Source organism: Mus musculus, chromosome X (assembly GCF_000001635.26).
Source record: "Mus musculus strain C57BL/6J chromosome X, GRCm38.p6 C57BL/6J".
Classification (NCBI taxonomy): domain Eukaryota; kingdom Metazoa; phylum Chordata; class Mammalia; order Rodentia; family Muridae; genus Mus; species Mus musculus.
This window is the reverse complement of record NC_000086.7, coordinates 63666053-63687504: the sequence shown is the minus strand read 5'-3', so window position 1 is coordinate 63687504 and position 21452 is coordinate 63666053.

The following is a 21452-nucleotide window of genomic DNA, read 5'->3' as shown; positions in this document are numbered from 1 at the left end:
AAACTACACCCTAGAAAAAACAAGAAGGTAATCTTCTTTCAACAAACTCAAAAGAAGGTAGTCACACAAATATAAAAATAACATAAAAAAACAGGAAGCAACAATCACTATTCCTTAATATTTCTTAACATCAAAGGACTTAATTCTCCAATAAAAAGACGTAGAGTAGCAGACTGGATACATAAGCAGAACCCAGCTTTTTGATGCATACAAGAAACATATCCCAGTGTCAAAAACAGACACTATCTTAGAGTAAAGGGCTGGAAAACAATTTTACAAGCAAATGATCCCAAGATAGAAACTGGAGTAGCCATTCTAATATTGTATAAAATTAACTTTCAACCAAAAGTTATCAAAAGAGATAAGGGAGGACACTTCACATTCATCAAAGAAAAAAAAAATACCAGGAAGTACTCTCAATTCTGGACATCTATGCCCCAAATGCAAGGCTAGCCACATTCATAAAATAAACTTTACTAAAACTCAAAGCACATATATTGTACCTAACACAATAATAGTGGGAGACATCAATACCCCACTCTCATCAATGGACAGATTATGGCAGCACAAACTAAACAGTGATACATTGAAACTAACAGAAGTTATGAACCAAACCGGTTTAAGAGATATCTATAAAGCATTTCATCCTAAAACAAAAGAATATACCTCCTTCTAAGCACCTCATGGTACCTTCTCCAAAATTGACCATATAATAGGTCACAAAACAGGCCTCAACAGATATAAGAAGACTGAAATAAACCCACACATTCCATCAGATCGCAATGGGCTAAGGCTGGTCTTCAATAGCAACGAAAACAACAGAAAACCCACATACAAATGGAAGCTGAAAAACGCTCTACTCAGTGATAACTTGGACAAGGATAAAAGAAAGAAAGACTTTTTAGAATTTAATGAAAACTTATGGGACACATGAAAGCAGAGCTAAGAGGAAAACTCATAACTCTGGCTGCCTCCAAAAAGAAACTGGAAAGATCGTACAAGAGCATCTTAACAGTACACATGAAATCTCTAGAACAAAAAGAAGCAAGTACAGCAACACTCAAAGGAGTAGACAGCAGGAAATACCCAAACTCAGGGCTGAAATCAACCAAATAGAAACAAAAAGAACTATACAGAGAATCAACAAAATGTGGAACTGGTTCTTTGAGAAAATCAACAAGATAGATAAACCCTTAGCCAGACTAGCCAGAGCATGCAGAGACAGTATCCAGAAGAACAAAATCAGAAGTGAAAAAGAGATAGAACAACAGAAATTGAGGAAATTCTAAAATTCATCAGATCCTACTACAAATGTCTATATTCAACAAAATTGGAAAATCTGATGGACAATTTTCTAGAAAGATACCAAATACCTACATGAGATCAGGATCAGATAAACCATCTAATTGGTTCTATAACCCCAAAAGAATTAACAGCAGTCATTAACAGTCTCCTATCCAAAAAAAAAAAAAAAAAAATGCCCAGGACCAGATGGGTTTACTGTAGAATTATATCAGAACTTCAAAGAAGACCTAATACCAATACTCTTCAAACTATTCCACAAAACAGAAACGGAAGGAACACTATCGAATTCATTCTGTGAAGCCACAGGTATGCTGCATATTCTCCCTTGGAGCTGGAATGGTTTCTGTCTAATCAGGAACTTGTCACGATTTACTTTCATAGAGGACATCATGAGAGATTTTCTCTTCTACTTCTATCATGTTTAATGTTCAAAATATATTTTAAAAATTGAAAACATACAAATAAAAGACTGAAAATAGAAAAAATCATTTTTCCATGTAACTTGATAAATATGTATATACAACATGGATTTTTCAGACCTATAGAATACTTATATTACTTCCTTTGGGAGAATATGGATACAAGTTAAGACAACACTATACAAGATTGTAAAAAATAAAATCCAGTATATATTTTAACAGTTGGAATCAATGCATATTATATTATTGTAGGCTTATTAGACTATGCAAAGAATAGTTAATAGGCTATAGATTTAAAATGATGTGCTTGGATGTCACCTTGAAAAGGGGTAGGGGGATGATGGTTAGTGTTATTCATGAGGTTTATAGAATCTAGACTCATCCAGTAGATAAGTCTGTGAACATGCCCATAGGGGTGCATTCTTAATTAAAGTAATTGATGTTGAAATACTCCACCTTAATTGTGAATGAGATTATTTCTAGGGATAGTGTCTATGTTGTTTTAGTATAAAAAGCAGCTGGGTACTAGTTACTTTTTGTTTGTTTATCTCTCTACTTGTATGTTGATGCTTAAACCTTCTGTGCCTATGACTTCCCTGCCATGAAATGGGACCTGGAATTGTGAAAAAAAAAAAAAAAAGAAACTTTTCTCCCTTTAGTGGAAACAAGAAAAGAAATTTAGATAGTTACTTCAGTGTCTTAGTTACATTTTCTTTTGCTTTAAAGATACCATACCAAGGCAACCTATAAAAAAAATCAATTGTAGGTTTACAGGTTTTAAAGTTCATGCCCCTCATGGAAGGGAACATGTCAACAAGCATTTAACACTTAAGACAGACAACAGAGCTTACATTTAAGATATAATCATGAGGAAGAGAAATATTACCAGGAAGGATATGGGTTTTTGAAACCTCAGAGCCCATCCCTAGTGCCACATTTTCTTCAGTGAAGCCACACCTCAAATTCTCCCCAAACAGTTACAAAAAATTGGTGACCAAATATTGAAAGCCATGTGCCCATGAGTGTGATTATCCTTCAAACTGCCACATTCAGTATGCCAGAAGCCTCTCTATATAGTACTTTGTTACTAATCTCTTCTATTTTGACTTAGAAACTTTACATTTATTATAAATAATATTTTGTCTAGGTTTTTGTGCAACACTTTCTAGGTAATACTTTGCTGTGATGAAAATAGAAGAAACCTCATAAGACAAAAACAAGAACAAAAAGAAAACACTTGGAAGATTTCTTCATTTTCTAATGTTGGGAACACTTTCCCCAGTGCAACAGTAGTTGATGCTATAAAGGTTTAGTAAGAGTCACCTGTGAAGCCATCTGTACAAGATGAGGTTTGGTGAGATTTGTCACTTGACAGTTTTATTTCTTCTATGATATATACTTTGTTTAGATTTCCTAGCCTTTAAAATACCTGTCTTGAATTTATGTTCATATTTCTTTGCATGGCATTTAGAAAAGCAGTCATGTGAGTCTTTTGCTTTGTTTCTTATTGTGAGTGTTTTCCAGTTAACAGTCATTACTGCATATGTTTGTACTTTGTATTATTTATAAGATAACCAATGAGCTGAGGAGAGTAGCTCATAATTAGAATACCTGTCTTGCATATGTTTGTCCCTGAGTTCCACTCCTAGTGTCCAACTTGCAATGTTTGAGAAAAGATGTTCAATGATTTATTGTCTTATTGATTCCTATTTTAAGATAGAAAAGGACCCTTGGATTTAATTATCCTTTTCTTCTTTATTTTCTAAGTATAGATGCAGTCCATGCCTTTTTCATAGCTTCATTTCTTTAACCTTACTTTATACGTTATCATTCTACTATTGGGTGCTATGTTCCTTCTTTCTGTTCTGCTCTATCACTACATTACATTGTAGTTTTAGAAACTTTAGGAGACTTTTTTTTTTTTTTTTTTTTTTTTTTTTTGGTTTTTGGTTTTTTGAGACAGGGTTTCTCTGTATAGCTCTGGCTGTCCTGGAACTCACTTTGTAGACCACGCTGGCCTCGAACTCAGAAATCTGCCTGCCTCTGTCTCCCAAGTGCTGGGATTAAAGGTATGCACCACCATGCCTGGCTCCAGGAGACAGTTTTAAAACAGATGAATAATTATTTCTTTGGTCAAATTCAGGCTCTTCAGGAGCCTAAGAAATGGAGTCTTCTTTTCTCTTAACACCTTTATGTTTTCATTCTAACATTTTGTTTCCCCTTCCATTTAAATATCTTTTTTTAATTGTTTTTACATGTTATAATCCCTCCCCATTGGACTTCCCAGCACATTCATGCTTTTAGATCTCTAATATGTCAGTTACACTGCATTTGTCCTATTGCAGTCTAGATATAATGCTATGCTTGTCTCTGTATACATTTACTGTATGACTTGTTATTTTTGTTTTTGTTTTGAAAGGCAGCCTCAAATTTTCAATACTCCATTAGCTATGGGTAAAACTTTATGACTCTCTACTCCAAAAGCATCTATACAAAAGTATACTTGAATCATAAAACAATGGAGAGTAAAAGCTGGTATGGTCCTGGAACTTTTCTCTCTACTAGTTATCTTTTCTAAAACTATGCAGACTGTTGGGAGAGAGAATCAATGAACAATTTTTGAACCATCCTATTAAGCATAAGAACTGATATGGTAAGATATGCCCCCTTGGTACAATACTAATATCAATATGATGGAAGTAACTAATCACTGATTGCATTTAAGGTTTCCTTCAGAATATTGAAATCAGGCCTAGTACTGTTATCACTTGGGTAGGTCACAGGCCCAAGAGAAGAACAAGTGGCCACTGCTCTGTCCCAGTTTTCTGTTCCTTTTCATCTTTGTGTTTCCCTGAAGTCTTTAAATATTAAAGATCTCAGAAAAGCAATTTTTCAGTTATGTTTACTGTCATTTATACAGGGCACCTACAAAGCAGGCAGCAAAGTGTTGGAGAGAAGAAACCTTCTGAGACTGCATGAGGTTGTTTGGGACATGAGTTTGAGAAACAGTTTCACCCATTTAAAATAGTACCTGCTAGAATTAGAGAATTTTTCTCTGGACAAATTACTAATCAGTCTCTAGTAAATTTCCAGTTGGTTAGAGGTTGGATTCTGGTAAAGTAATAGCACTTGAAATCAGGCTTTAGGAATGTAGTGGTCTTAAACTTCATTTTCACTGAAGAGATGACTCAGCAGTTAAGAGAACTGGCTGCTTTTCCAAAGGTCCTGAGTCCAACTCCTAGCAGCCATATGGTGTCTCACAACCATCTGTAAGGGGATTCTAGGCACCTCTTCTGGTGTATCAGAAGACAGCAATAGTGTACTTATATGCATAAACAATTCTTTTAAAAATCCCTTTGTCTCTGTAACTCCTTTAATGGGTATTTTGTTCCCTGTTCTAAGTAGGAACTAAGTATCTACCCATTGGTCTTCCCTCTTCTTGATTTTTTTGTGGTTTTCAAATTGTATCTTGGGTGTTCTATGCTTCTGGGCTAATATCCTCTTATCAGTGAGTGCATATCTAATGACTTCTTTTGTGATTGGGTTACCTCACTAAGGATGATATCCTCCAGATACATCCATTTGTCCAAGAATTTCATAAATCCATTGTTTTTAATAGCTGAGTAGTACTCCATTGTGTAAATGTACCACATTTTCTGTATCCATTCTTCTGTTGAGGGACATCTGGGTTCGTTCCAGCTTCTGGCTATTATAAATATGGCTGTTATGAACATAGTGGAGCATGTGTTCTTATTACCAGTTGGAACTTCTTCTGGGTATATGCCCAGGAGAGGCATTGCTGGATCTTCCGGTAGTATTATGTCCAATTTTCTGAGGAACCTCCAGACTTACTTCGAGAGTGGTTGTGCAAGCCTGTAATCCCACCAGCAATGGAGGAGGGTTCCTCTTTCTCCACATCCTCTCCAGCATCTGAAGTCACCTGAATTTTTGATTCTAGCCATTCTGACTAATGTGAGGTGGAATCATACAAAGTTTATAGCTAAGATGAAAGGATGGACTATCCATAGACTACCCCACCCAGGGATCCATTCCCATAATCAGCCACCAAACCCAGACACTATTGCATATGCCAGCAAGATTTTGCTGAAGGGACCCTGGTATAGCTCTCTCGTATGAGGCTACGTCAGTGCCTGGCAAATACAGAAGTGGATGCTCACAGTCATCTATAAGTTGGAACACAGGGCCCCAATAGAAAAGCTAGAAAACGCATCCAAGGAGCTGAAGAGGTCTGCAACTCTACAGGTGGAACAACAATATGAACTAACCAGTAACCCCAGAGCTTTTGTCTCTAGCTGTATATGTAGGAGAAGATGGCCTAGTCGTCCATCACTGGGAAGAGAGGCCCCTTGGTACTGCAAACTTTATATGCTCCAGTAAAAGGGAATTCCAGGGCCAAGAAGTGGGAATGGGTGGGTAGGGGAGCAGGGCAGAGGGAGGGTATAGGGAACTTTCAGGATAGCATTTGAAATTTGAAATGTATATAAAGAAAATATCTAATAAAAAATTAAAAATAAAAATTAAAAAATATATGTAATAGATCAATAATTGGGGAAGAGTAATCTCTAAAAACCTTGTTAGAGAACATCATCCAAATTTTATAATACATAGCACTGAATTATATTTTTCCTATTTTACCTATAACAAATATAAAACTATACACAGGAAAATATTAATAATGGATTAAATATTGGTAGACAGAAAAAAATCCCTTTGTTTTCTCATTTAAAAGTTCTGTACAATAATTAAAGGAAGCATTTAAGCATTAATTACTCAGAGAATACCAAAATTCTACATCTTACTTTCTTATTTTAAAACTCCAGGTTTTTTTTCCTATGCAGATATCTGTAGCAAACAGCTAATTGCAGCTATACTTTGATTTCTCAAACAAAACTTATCTCAGTCTACATACTGTAGGAATCATTTCTCTGATATTATCCTGATCCTTATCTATGGGGTTCTGTACAAGGTTCAACTAGTTTACAATTACACTATATTGTTACTGAATGAGACTTATGTTAATCAAAATTTGAAAATTTTCCTCATTGATTTTGATTCTTCATGTACCCTATATGATTGTCATTGAGGAAACCTAATAGTCAATTTCCAAACTTGCACTAGACTGGGAAAAGTGTGCTAAACTCTCAAGTCAGATTAATGACCTTCTTCAGGGTGTATCTATTATAGCTGAGAGCAGTAAGTAACAAAAAATCATCAGGCTCACTAATGTCAGTGACAAAGCCTGACAGGGATTATATATATACTACCTCACTCAAATATTATCTTTCAAGGATATCAACAAATGTGCATCTTAAGTTTTGGATCTTCACCCTGGTTAAGCTTTTATATGTCACTTAGTTCAACACTTCTCTGAGGAATTCTGGCTACTTGGGCCTTCCTTATATCCACTTATATCAGCTCAAAAAAACTAGAGTGTCCAGCTCATAAACCCCTAAAAACAAAGTGACTTCTGAGAACCACTAGAAGTTAGACATCTTCTCTCATGAGAAGACAAATAGAGTGAAGGGTCCTGACAAGAGAACAATAGTAAACTTTTGAAACAGCTGCCTTTGGCCTTTTCAAGATGGCAGGCATCTTCTGCATGCAAACTCCTCTGGAAACAAAGCCTGGATGATTCAAACAAAATCCTTGTATTTTTGTTCCACTTGTAAGAGTATCCATCCCCTGATAATGGAGACAAATGAGTTCAGGAGCATACCAAGGCATGTTTACACAACATATGTGGGCGAAACATCCATCCTCTCATTTGTTCAGAATGATGAGTGATGCTAAATGAGGAGAAAAAGTTACTTCAAAGACTTTAAAAACACTAGCCCTAAAGGAAAGACTAGATTCTTAGCTTTCAAAGGCTCTTTCTCCTTTGTCGTCTTTCTATGTGTGCAGGCTGTATGTCTGTTCATGTTTTCTCATCTCTCACAAATGATTTTCTCCACTAATTAAAAATATGTTCAGTTTTAAGTCCAATATTAGGAGTTTCTACGTGTTAAATCCTTCTTAGATTCAAATGTATACCATTACCTACTACATATAGCTTCCAGGCCATACTTTCCACTTCATAAGCAGTTTCAGGATGATGATATGTAACTCATTGTTTTCTGTAGAGATCAACACACAGGCCTTATGAATCAATTTGTGTGAAAACTTATAGCTCATACTAACATTGTAGAAGGAAATTCAACAATTGTCTCTCAACACAACCTCAATTCTTTTATAAACACTCCAGAAACCTTGTAATGAGAACTTTGTGGAGTTTAATGATGCTGTTTAAAGAGAATGTCTGGTCCAATGTATTCATCTTCCTTATTTGGTCTTCACCATAATGTGCAGTTGTACATACAAAGAATAAAGGCAAAGCAATACCTCTTAAATGGCCATCTGTACATTAAGGAAAAACCTATCTAAAAACCACAAAAAATAACCTACAAATAAACAAACAAAAATAATAAAAACAATCTGATCTAAGGAGCTAATATCACAATGCTATTTAAATCCTCTTTCTACTCAAAACCTCTCATTTAAGGCTGGCAAAGACATATTATTTCTAAGAATACATTGTAGAAAGAAGGCTATAACTTGTCAAATTTAAGGGAATAAGATTAACTGTTTCCAAATTTTGAAAAAAAAAAATTCCAAGAACTTCAGAACTGTCTACTCGTATCCATCTGAAGAATTAAGCTATCTTAAAAAGTTTTCAGGCTACATTTGATCCAAGTAAAGAGGGAATATAGGAGATACCCAGGAGAGGCCATTATGGTAATTTATAATAGTGTTCTGTTCAAGACTACTTCAACTGGGCCTGTACTTTCCTATCCACAGAAGGTCCCATAGACCTTGGACAGCAGTGAAACGGCCAGCTCTTCCAAGACTTGACTAGTATCCCAATTTTCTTAGGGTCTCCAAAGATGACATGGCTCACAGTGAGCAAGATGCAATCTCAAGAACACAACACCCTCACCCCCTTACCCCTTCCTAGGTTTGTTTGTTTGTTTGTTTGTTTGTTTGTTTTTTAAAGGGAGGAATGTTAGCTTATAGGCGATTCCACCAGGCTCCTCCCGGGGACTTAGCAATGACTTACATTATCATATGCTACATCCAGTTGCTTCAGGTATGGGTTACATATAAAAGAACTGCCTACCACCCCAGCTCTCTCTCTGTGTTCTCATCAGTTCCCAGTGGTTTTATTCTCCCCAATCCTGTATTTTCTGTCCCTCCTTTCTCTTACTTTATGGCTCTGCTCCTGTGAGTCTACCTGTCTACATCTCTATTCATTTGACTTTGCCCCTTTCCAGGACTTCATTTCTCTCCCCTTCTACCAATAAAGCCATTTATACAGGAAAAAAAAAAATCACGTGCTATATTGCAGCCACAGCTACATTCAGAATCACAATGTTCTATTGTTTAATGAGTCCTAATTTATATATAAATGTTAGAGCTCTTTCTGGATATAGTTTTAATGCCACTGACTTTTATTGACCTTTATGGTCAAAATAGTGCATATGTATACATCATATACAGATAGCTTAGAATGATTTCCAATTTTCTCTGAACATTTTTTATAATCTGTCTCTCTTACTACTGAAGGGGATTCCTGACAATAAGTATTGGATTTTATGAGTATTTGATATGTTTTACATGTCCACACACAACTCACATGCCATCACACAGACAGAACATTTATATCAATTCTCTTTGATTTTTAGTCCATATTAAAATTAAAAAGCCTGCTACAATACAATTCACTGCCCCACATAGTACTTTACAGGACTTTAAATTGACAGTCTGTCTACCTTGTATGTACTGTGGTAAAAATCTAGGAGTTGAATTTAAGCCTTCACTATATTGACATTTACAGAGAAGCCAGAGTCACAGAGTAATGGTAGTTTGTTTTCTCTTGTTCCATTTATTTAAATATGTCCTTATTCTTATTGCGGTATGTTCATTGTACCTAGTACTTTGCATCAAAAATACAATTTCTTTCAAGTATATTATGTTCTATTCCCTTTGATCTTCTCTGCTTGACTCTTCTAGTAATTTTCTTTGTTTTCCCAGTCCCTCTTTTGCTTTCATGCTTTCCTTTTTAAAATTAATTGTATTTATTCACTGTACAACACAATATCAGCCTTTGTTATCCTCCCAGTATCCCCTCATGGAAATCTTCCCACCATTTTCCTAAGCAAAAGAAGCTCACCTACCGAAATCAAATCCCCAAATCACCTTCTACCTGCTAGCCTCCTACACCACCTCCTGATCCTATCACCTCCCTGCACCCAGCACAAGTTGTTGCTTGGCTGGGAACATACTCTCCCACTGAGGCCAGATAAGGCTATTTAGGGGTGTGGGGTCCACAGGCAGGCAGGTTGGTAACAGGCTCAGGATGTTTTGAGAACCCGAATGAAGACCAAGCTGCTCATCTGTTACATATATACAGGGGCCTAGGTCCAGCCCATGCTCACTTTTTGGTTGGTGATTCAGTCTCTGGGAGATGCCAAGATTCCAGGTTACTTGACTGTGCTGGTCTTCCTGTGAAGTCCCTGTCACCTTTGTGTCCCTCAGTCTTTCTCCAAAGTATTCCTTAAGAATTCATGGGCTCCATATGCTGGGTGTGAGTCTCTACATCTCTTTCCATGGGCTTTTACAAAGAACCTCTCTGAGGACAGTCTTGCTAGGTTCCTGTCTACCAGCATATGCAGTATCATTAATACTGTTAGGGATTGGATCTTGCACATTGGGTGGATCTCAGTTTGGTTGCAGTCATTGAATGGACATTCCCTCCAAATCTACTTTATCTTTGCCAATGCTAATATCCAAAATATATAAAGAACTCAAGAAATTAGACATCTATAATCCAAATAACCCAATTTAAAAGTGGGGTACAGAGCTAAACAGATAATTCTTTTTTTTAAACTTTTTTTATTAAGTATTTTCCTCAATTAATTTCCAATGCTATCCCAAAAGGCCCCTCCCCCTGCTCCCCTACCCACCCATTCCCATTTTTTGGCCCTGGCATTCCCCTGTACTGGGGCATATAAAGTTTGCCTGACCAATGGGCCTCTCTTTCCAGTGATGGCCGACTAGGCCATCTTTTGATACATATGCAGCTAGAGTCAAGAGCTCTGGGGTACTGGTTAGTTCATATTGTTGTTCCACCTATAGGGTTGCAGTTCCCTTTAGCTCCTTGGATACTTTCTCTAGCTCCTCCATTTAGAGTGGCCAAAAAAGCACTTTTCAATGTCCTTAGTCATCAGGGAAATTCAAATCAAAACAACTTTGAGATTGTACCTTACAGCCATCAGAATTCCTAAAACTAAAAATTCAAAGGACAGCACATGCTGGCAAGGTTGCAGAGCAAGGGAAACATTCCTCCCCTGCTTGTGGGAGTGCAAACTTGTTAACCCACTCTGAAAATTAAATTGGCAGTTTCTTAGAAGATTATGAATAGTTCTACCTCAAGACCCAGCTATACCACGTGTGAGCATATACTGAAATGATGCTCCACCATACTACAAGGACACTTGCACAACTATGTTCATAGCAGCTTTATTCATAGTAGCCAGTAATTGGAAACAATCTAGATGTCTCTCAACTGAAGAATGAATATAGAAAATATGGTATATATACATAATGAAATACTACTTAGCCATTAAAAATAAGGACATCATGAATTTCACAGGGAAATGGATGGAACTAGACAATATCATCCTGAGTGAGGTAACCCATACGCAAAAGACATACATGGTATGTATTCACTGATAAGTGGATATTAGCCATAACATACAAGATACCCATGCTATAGTCAACAGACCCAAAGAAGCCAAATATCAAGTGAGGGTGGTTGACTCTTTCTCAGAAGGGAAAATAAAATAGATACTGGAGGTCGATGGAAGGAGGGAGCAGGTAGACGGTGGAATGGGGAGGGGAGGGAAGTGGGGGGGTGTCATCTGTATATTGAGCAAGAGAAAAAGAAAGGAGATAAGCTAGGGATTGGGACAATTTTTAGGACATACCAGAGTCCATGGATGGGGATATGCTCCAGAAGATCTAAATTTGTTGTTAAGAGCTCTGTCAGATGTTGTGTAGGAGCTTGGAAGGTAATGTTGAGAACAGTGCAGAAGATGGAGGTCTGGATTGTGAAATTTCAGAGGGAATATTAAAGACCCTTTTCAGGGCCATTGCTGGTTTGATTGTGAAGATTCTGAAGTTCTGGTTGGCTGGGGCTGAAGAATCAGCTGTGATTAACAAGATACCAGAACTTCTAAAGCAAAAACTTTGCATTACTGGGACTATTGATGCTGGTTAGCTGGAGCTAAAAAATTAGCAGTGATTAAGAAGAGACCAGCATCATTGAGGTGACATCTTCTGGGAAGTGTTTTCTGAAAGCACAAAGAGGCTGTGTACCAGAGATAGCCAAGGTTGTACTCCTGCAGCAGCAGGACTTGGTAATGTGTAAGGGTCAACCAGGTGGTACTGATTTTGAAGGAATGGAGGGGTCACGCAGGGCAGCTGAGGCTCGACAATGTGAGAGGCCATGGAAGGCCATTGGTGAAGGTGCAGCCTCAGTTGCAATTGAGGGCCCAGGACTGAAGAGGTCAGGCAGTGTTTTGGAGATGCCAGTACCATGAGATGACCACCAAGAGCAGCAGCAGCAGTGGAGTACAGGCATCTGGAGCCTAGAGGACAACGCGTGTGCTACAAAGGGCATGGCTGGAGAAGTGACCCAAGCCCTTGGAGGAGCCCAGAAGATCATGAGTTGGATCCCAGACATTGGATGGTTGGAGATTGATTTTTGCTTTTGATTGTGACTGTGCCCTGATATTTTCCCTCTTGAAGGAAGGAACTATTTTAGTGGAGCCCTTTTTATTGGAGACTTTTAATTGTAAAAAGACTTTGGATTTTAAAAGAGATGGATATTTTAAAGAGATTGAAATTTTAAGAATATGTAAAGACTGTGGGATGTTTAAAGTTATTTAGACCTTGGGGATGAATAAGAATGTAAGGGTTGAAGCTTACTAGCGATGTGTTTGTGTGTCAAGTTGACAAGGGGTCAATTGTACTGGCTAGTTTTGTGTCAACTTGACACAGCTGGAGTTATCACAGAGAAAGGAGGTTCAGTTGAGGAAATGCCTCCTTGAGATACACTTGTAAGGCATTTTCTCAATTAGTGATCAAGGGGGAAAGGCCCCTTGTGGGTGGAACTGTCTCTGGGCTGGTAGTCTTGGGTTCTATAAGAGAGCAGGCTTAGCAAGCCAGGAGAAGCAAGCCAGTAAAGAACATCCCTCCATGGCCTCTGCATCAGCTCCTGCTCCTTGACCTGCTTGAGTTCCAGTCCTGACTTCTTTCAGTGATGAACAGCAATGTGGAAATGTAAGCTGAATAAACGCCCACCCCCCCAACTGCTTCTTGGTCATGATGTTTGTGTAACAATAGAAACCCTGACTAAGACAGGGCCACTCTAGCTGAGAGTCCAAGCAGTGGGGGATATGGATCCTGAAGTGGCCACTTCTGTAACCAGGCAGGATTCCCAGTAGAAGGGCAAGTAGAGCAACACACCCATACACCCTTTGACCCAAAGAATATCCTGTCTACATGGTAATATTTTGTTAAGTTGTTAAGAAATTTTATACTGATTTCCATGGAAGCAGAGTTAATTTACATTCTCACTATCAGTGTATAAGGATTTCATTTTTCTTACACTCTTATTTATTCTTTAAATGATATCCACAGTATGAATTCTTGATGTTGCTTTAGTTTTCATTTTTCTAATGGATAAGAATATTAACCATTTTTTAAAATTAGCTGGCCATTTCTACTTTCTTTTTTGAATACCATCTATTCATTTCATTAGACTTTTTACTCAAAGGAATATTAGATATTTCCATATTTACCATGTGTGCTCTTTATACAATCTAGTTATTCATCCTTTACTTGATATATAGTTTGCAAATATTTTTCTTCCTTTCTATTGATTAATTTTTATCTGTGTAGAAACTTTTTAATTTATTTCATGCAGTCACATTTGCTGGTTCTTGTCATTATTTCTTAAGCTGTTAGAGTCCTTTTCAAAATCAAAGAATTTTATGTGACCTCCCTGAAAATATGAAAAGGATTTAATACTTCCCAGGATTGTGAGGAGGAGTATGGAAGAAGGTTCCTTGTGTGCTTTGCAGAATCACTAATATCACTTACATTGGTATGATGGGACAAGGCACTACTAGATGGTGAACAAACATTCTCAGATACGCAAATTTCATTAAAAATGGGGAGAAAGTATTTTTTAACAAGCAGATGTTTTTAAAAGTGAAAATTCAATATACATGAATATTTCTACTAAAATATAAAACCTCAATTATATTCTAATCTTATGGGGGATCACTTCAGTCAGTATTAAAGTTTTCTTTGGATTTCTGTAAGAAAAACAAATGGAAATGCAAGCAATTATTAGGAGTTTTCCACAAGTTATAAGTATGTCACAAATTTTATTACTTATATTCATAGCAAAGGGAAAAAATAAAACAGAGGGAGAGAGAGAGAGAGAGAGACAGAGAGAGAGACAGAGAGAGGAGAGAGAGGAGAGAGAACAAGCAGGTAGGAGAAGATAAGGGAAGTCAACCATACGATCTAAAACTAAATACAGTGGAATTTGTAGGACATTGTACTGGAGACCTTATTGGGAATGGTTTATCTCTACCTTGTCTTTAAGGTAGTGAAAATTAGGGTAGTGGCTTTAATATGAGTTATATAAAAATTATATGGAAGCCTTAAAGATCACTAGGTCCCAGTCCCAGTATTTCTGATGTAAAAGGTGTTCATAGTGAAATATTCACACCTGTAACCTATATCTATATATTGTCAAAATGGGAAAGAAGTGCTGAAAATTTTTTTTTGTTAAAAACTTTTGTTTTTAATAAGCATTGCTGATTTCATATTGTGCACTTGTGTGCATTGTATCTGTGCACATCTATGTAAAGATAGACACTCTTGTACACACGTAAAGGTCAGAAGAGGAGTTCCGGAGTCCTATTCTTTAGCATTCTGCATTATTTCCTTAAGAGAGGGTCACTCATTGAACCTGGAGCTAAGCTGGTGACCAGGAAACCCTAGCAATCCTCCTGCTTCTTTACCTTCTCAAGGCTGTGTTTACTGTCAATGAATTGTAGAGACATTTTTGGATTTAATATGTGTGCTAGGAATTTAAACTCATGTATTCATTATACATGTTCAGCAAATGTTTTTACCCTCTAAGCCATTCCCTTAGCTCCTCATTGCTGTATTTACATAGCTTATTCTTAATCTTTCCAATTTGTATGAAATAATGCATATTGTACAATTTATTGTATAAAAGTGTATTTTATTTTAACTTTCATTTGTGATTTATAATGGAAAGAAACTAACTTCACATTTAGAAAAATATTCTGAACAAGTATTAAGAATGTTAAATGTATAAATGCATTGCACAAATGTAAATGAAATACTTCTTTTGGCATCATTATTATGAAAATGTCAAGATAGCATGATTAATTTGGGGCCTTATAACTGGATTATAAGGAAGGCAGATTTTTACATTTCCCAGCTTCATAAAATATCTCAGATTTATAAATCACTGTGGTAAATTTCAACTATGTTCAAAAGAAATTTAGAAGCAGCCCAATAGGAGTGATTAATGTAGCAAATACAGACACACCTGTAGGGTCCAAGATGAATTAAAAAAAAAAAGAGAGAGAGAGAGACCAAGGAAAGCTTGATTTCTGGCCAAAAGAAAAGAAGAAGAATGGAAATCCACGTTGAAGCAATTTTCAAGAAGAACTAAAAGTGCAATGAGAAACTCTATTCCTTACATATCGAAAACAGTGCCAATGAACTTCAAAAATTAAACCTGCAGGATGTTCTAGGAGCCTGATTTCATTTTATAGTTTATTCTTGTGTATATCTTAAGATATTTTAATCATAGTATTAGAAATCTCCTTAGATGTTATACATATGCTATGAAAGAAAGTTACATAGCTGTTACAACCACTCATGCCCTTTCTGGACAATATATGGATAAAAAAAATATAGACATTTATAGGAGAAATCATGTTCCTGGAAGACTACAGTGTCAGGAAATGATACTACATTGCTTGTTCACCCTCTAAATATTGGGCTATCTTTCTCCTATGAACAGTCACATAGTAGGGTAACCAGAGATCTAAAATTTAACTTACAGAACTTACTCAGCCACAGTTCTGGAAAATGTTTTGAGAAAGGCCACAATATTTCTGTTATTTCTAGCAATGATTTTTACTTGTTTCATCCAAGTTTAAGTGTTTCCATGGGTTCTTCATATCATGGCAACTTCACTTCAATCTCAGTTGAATCTGCTATATTATATTTTCATTGTATATGAGATTCAATGTTAGTCTATTTTTTATGAGAATACCTATCAGTTGTATTGAATTGAACATTATCTTAGTGAATTCATGTTCATGTGACTTCATCTGAAATAGAACTGTAAAGATACATTAATAAGAAGCAGAGGTTAGGACTTTGACATTTCTTTCCAGAGACCATAATTTGATCCTTAATAGTATGAGCTCCCTTGGAAGCCATTTGTCACTATAGCTTTTGAGGGGAAAATTCTACTTTGGCTCTCAGTAATCTCCGAATTACATAAAGCAGCATCTGAGAGGGTGTGATCTATAAAGAGATGTGAAAGTATACCTAATAAGATGACTTTTAAACCTCTGCTGACATGGACAAGTTTTTTAACATGGAAAGTAAGAATTGTCTCTAATGCATTCTTAATTGGTTTAATGAACTATTGAAAAAAATCTGTGCCAATATATTACCTTTTTCCTCAAAATGACTCTATGTATACTACTGTTACTGAATAGAATAATAACTGCAAGTCATTAAATTCCTAACAAGGCCTATATACCATTATTTAGTTTAAGTAATTCTTAGAAATAGTCCCTTCGTGAATCTATTGATTCTATTGTTTCTCATCAAAGTGGGTCCATTTTTCTTACCTTCATATTTAAGATATTATTTGAGTTCAAGTAAATTTGAACATCACAAATTGTTCTTTTGCTTTACATTATTCAGCCTTTGAATGAAAGGGACTTGACAAGAAAATGTTGCTGATTTTACAGTCTTCAATAGTAAATTACTTAATTAATTAGAACATATTAAATAGGTCAACAATCATACTTGAAAATGAATTAATAGATCCGAGAGAGCTTTTGTAGCATACACTGATTTTTTTTTTCTAAAAATCCTTAGACAAATTTAGGTATCATGGTAAGCAAAGTGCTATGAGTAAATGAACCTCTCAATTTCCAAAATCAAGCATCTATGGTGGTTGATACTATGACCCAAAGTTAGAATGAGGATATGACTGAGCAGAAGTTGCATGGAAGTGTTATTAGACATATGTATATTAGTGACATCTTTTTTTGTTGTTTTGTTTTGTTTTGTTTTGTTTTGTTTTTTCTCGAGACAGGGTTTCTCTGTATATCCCTGGCTGTCCTGGAACTCACTTTGTAGACCAGGCTAGCCTCGAACTCAGAAATCTACCTGCCTCTGCCTCCCAAGTGCTGGAATTAAAGGCATGTGCCACCACCGCCAGGTGACATCTTTTTCTTAACCATGCTGGGAAACTTTTATTGTGGTGGTGAATGCTGGTGCCTGTAGAAAATCAACTCAGTTATGATTTAGCTGAGTTGAACAATGGTATCATGAGGAATTGAAAAGGATGACATGGAGAAGAGATCCTTCCATGGAAAGGACATTACATACAAATTTTCAGCACAAGCCAGGTGATGTTGGCACACACCTTTAATCCCAGCACTTAGGTGGCAGAGGCAGATGGATTTCTGAGTTCGAGGCCAGCCTGGTCTACAGAATGAGTCCAGGACAGCCAGGGCTATGCAAAGAAACCCTGTCTGGAAAAGCAAAAAACAGAAAAACAAAACAAAACAAAACAAAGTTTCAACACACAGGAATATTTCAAAGAGATAGTTCTAGGCGTTGCATGTATTTCTATATGCTAAGGTATATGTGAAGTAACTGTGTAAAATTATAAAACTGAGGATAGATTTAAGGGAAAGTTTTAAGAAATAGTTTGATATTGTGTTATAAAATCATCATATCATTATAAGAAAATTTTAGTGTAACATCAATAAATTAAGACTGTTTGACAGGTTAAAAATCAGAGTTTTAGAAACATCCTACTACATATCTACATAATAACTTCTAACTAGAGTCTTCACGCTAAATTGAATACTGGGCCCTTCCCCCAGCCTTGAGCAGGGAAATAGACCTTAAGTGTTTGCCACAGTTAGACTTTAATGACCTAGTTGGAGTGTTTTGCCTTGCCACATCTGCAATTTCCTACAGGATTAGACTACTCCCTGAGCTTGCTTTGCAACATAATCCAGCTAAAACAAAGGATGGGGTTTGTGGGCTCTCTGTATATAAATACAGTGCTGAGTATTAAACTTTGAGCCATGATCAGAAACTCTTGCCTTGGTTCCATCCTTCTCTTGCCCCCATACTTTTTCATTTCCAGCCCTGCTTTCAGATAACTTTATTCATGGCTGCTGGAAAGCTACAGAATACTGTATTTTCCAGTGTGAAACATACAGTTCCACCATCAAGAGTAAGTTAAAATATGTAAGTGGTACTACTCAGGATGGAATCCAAAACCTAAGAGCTAACAATGTAGGAACTAAACAACCCAATTTAAAATAAAATGGGTTATATAACTAGAGAATTCGCAACAGAGAAATCTAAAATGTCTGAAAAGCACTTAAAGAACTGTTCAAAGTCTTTACTTATCAGGGAAATGCAAATCAAAATGACCCTGAGATTCTACCTTACATCAATCAGAAAGGCTAATATCAGAAACACAGATTGACAGCAGATTCAGGCAAGGATGTGGGGAAAGAGGAACACTCTTCCATCGCTGGTGGGATTGCAAAGTGGAAAAAACACTCGAAATCAGTCTGAAGGTTCCTTACAAAATTGTAAATAGATCTACCTGAAGACCCAGCTATACTGCTCTTGGGCATATACCCAAAAGATTCCCCAACATGGTACAGGGGCACGTGTGTTACACTATGTTCATGGCAGCCTTATTTGTGATAGCCAGAAGCTGGAAACAACTCAGATGTCCCACAACAGAAGAATCAATACAGAAAATGTGGTTCATTTACACAATGGAGTACTAATTAGCTATTAAGGACAAAGACATCCTGAGATTTGCAGGCAAATGGATGGAACTAGAAAATATCCTGAGTGAGGTGACTCAGATCCAAAAGGACATGCATGGTATGTACTCACTAATAAGTGGATATTAGCCAAAAAGGTAATGAATACCCAGGATACAATCCATAGAACTCAAAAAGGCTAACAAGCCAAAGGGCCCAAGTGAGGATGCCTCAGTCCGAAGACTTGGGAGAGAGAAGAAAACAATGACAGTACAGGTGAGGGAGGGAGGGAGCTGTGTGGGAAACCTGACAGGGGGGTGAAGAGGGGAATATGATCAGGTATTGGGTGGGCAGAACAGGACTGAAGCCCTGAGGACCAACAGAAAGAGCTGAAACAAGTAACCTCGGGAGGTCAGAGGTAGGGGGACCCTCTACAATGTACCAGAGACCTGGTAAGTGAGAGATTCTCAGGAATCTTTGGGTCCTGAGATGAAATGCCCTAAAGTGGGGAGAGGGGACTTGTGGAATCCACCTCTAGTAGAAAGACAGAGTATCAAGTGAGGGAGGGGGTTGCCATCCCTCAGTCAAAACCTCTGATTCAGAATTGTTTCTGTCTGAAAGAAATGCAGGGGCAAAAATGGAGAAGAGTCCAACGAAAAGAATGTCCAGTGGCAGGCCTAAATTGGGGTCCAGCTCACGGGGAGGCTCCAATGCCTATCACTATTACTGATGCTATGCTGTGCTTAAAAACAGTGGCTAATCATGACTGCCCTCCAAGAGACCCAATGAGCAGCTGAAAGAGTCAGATGCAGATATTTACAGGAAACCATTAGACAGAAGCTGGTGACCCCTGTGATTGAATTATGGCAAAAGCTGGAAGAAGCTGAGGAAGAGGGTGACTCTGTAGGAGGGCCAGCAGTTTCAATTAAACTGGACCCCTGAAATTTCTCAGACAATGAGCCACCAACCAGGCAGCATACACCAACTGACATGAGGTCCCCAACACATACACAGGAGAGGGCTGGCAGGTCTGGACACAATCAGAGAAGATGCACCTAACCTTCGAGAGACTTGGGGCTCCAGGGAGTGGGGAGGTCTGGTGAGGTGAGAGTAGGGGTGGGAAATCCTCTTGGAGACTGAAGAAAGGGGAACAGGGAGGATGTGTGGGATGTGGAACAGTCTGAGAGTGGACCAGAAGCGGGATAAATTCTGGACTGTAAATAAATAAATAAATAAATAAATAAATAAATAAATGGTTAAAGAATATTTTTTTTCAAAAAATTTAAAAAACAAATGAAATGGTAAAAAGAGTAGTTTGTTTATATATGTATATATATGTATATTTATATGTATATATCACTTTTTGATATTATAGAAAGGAGTTGATAAGCATGCATTGTTACACATTGCATTTAGATTATCTTAATGCTGCTGAATTCCAGAAAAATAAAGAATAGAAAAGTATGATCCAATAAAAATAAAAGCAATATATTAAAGATATATGGGTACATTTTCAATTGTAACAGGATGGCTAAAACCATTTCTTTCAGCAATAGTTCTGAAGTCAAATTATGGAAACTTAATAAAAGACTAAGAATTCATACTAAGATTGAGAAGCCAGGAATTCATTTTTTTTTAGGGTAGATATTCTCTTCCTCACATGGATATGGGGAGAAACAGACTTAGACCTACCTCAAATGAAATTAGAAGGTCTTTCCAAAGGAGTTTGACATGTGTTCCTTGAGATTCCTTTGATTATTATCTGAAAGTTTTGGGTCTTAAAGAGTCATGTGTTAAATTCATCTTTTTGCCTGCAAAATAAGAATGAAAAGCTTTGTAGTGAATGGCCTGCTCTTCTGGAGTTTATCCCTGCCACCCCCCCCCCAAAAAAAATATAAGACTTCTATTCTTCTACAGGTCAGATGGGATGCTTCTGGGAAATCAGAGCCCTGATTAAATCTCCAAAAAGGTCAAAGTCTGCAATCCTAAGTATGCCAGTGTAACAACATCTAGTTACCATTATGTTCACAAATATAACTTGTTCCTTCCTTCCTTTCGTTACTCGTACCATTTTACCCAGAAATCAGATGGGAAGAAGTGACATGACAGCAGTCAGTCACGAATTCATTAAATATCTCTTGAGTGCAGTGCTTTTTACATGCTCTTGGAAAGAATGTTGCACAAAATTGACAACAATCAAAAACAACAAAATCACATCCTTGCTAGTGTTTGAAAATGGTTGAAAGTCAAATAAAAAGTTGCCTTTATTATATGAACATCATAGTTTGAACTGAAAGACTCGCAGTAGATAGACTTAAAGATTTGGTCCTTAGATAATTGTCTGGCTTGTGAAAGTTGATATACCTTTGGAAATGGAAGCATTTCTTACTAAGATTGGTCACTGGGGACAGGCTTTTCAAGGATTTATCCCAGATTACTTTCCAGTCCTGTTATCTGCTTCCTTAATCAATCTTATAGATTAAATTTAGGGCCTTAAAATTATGTC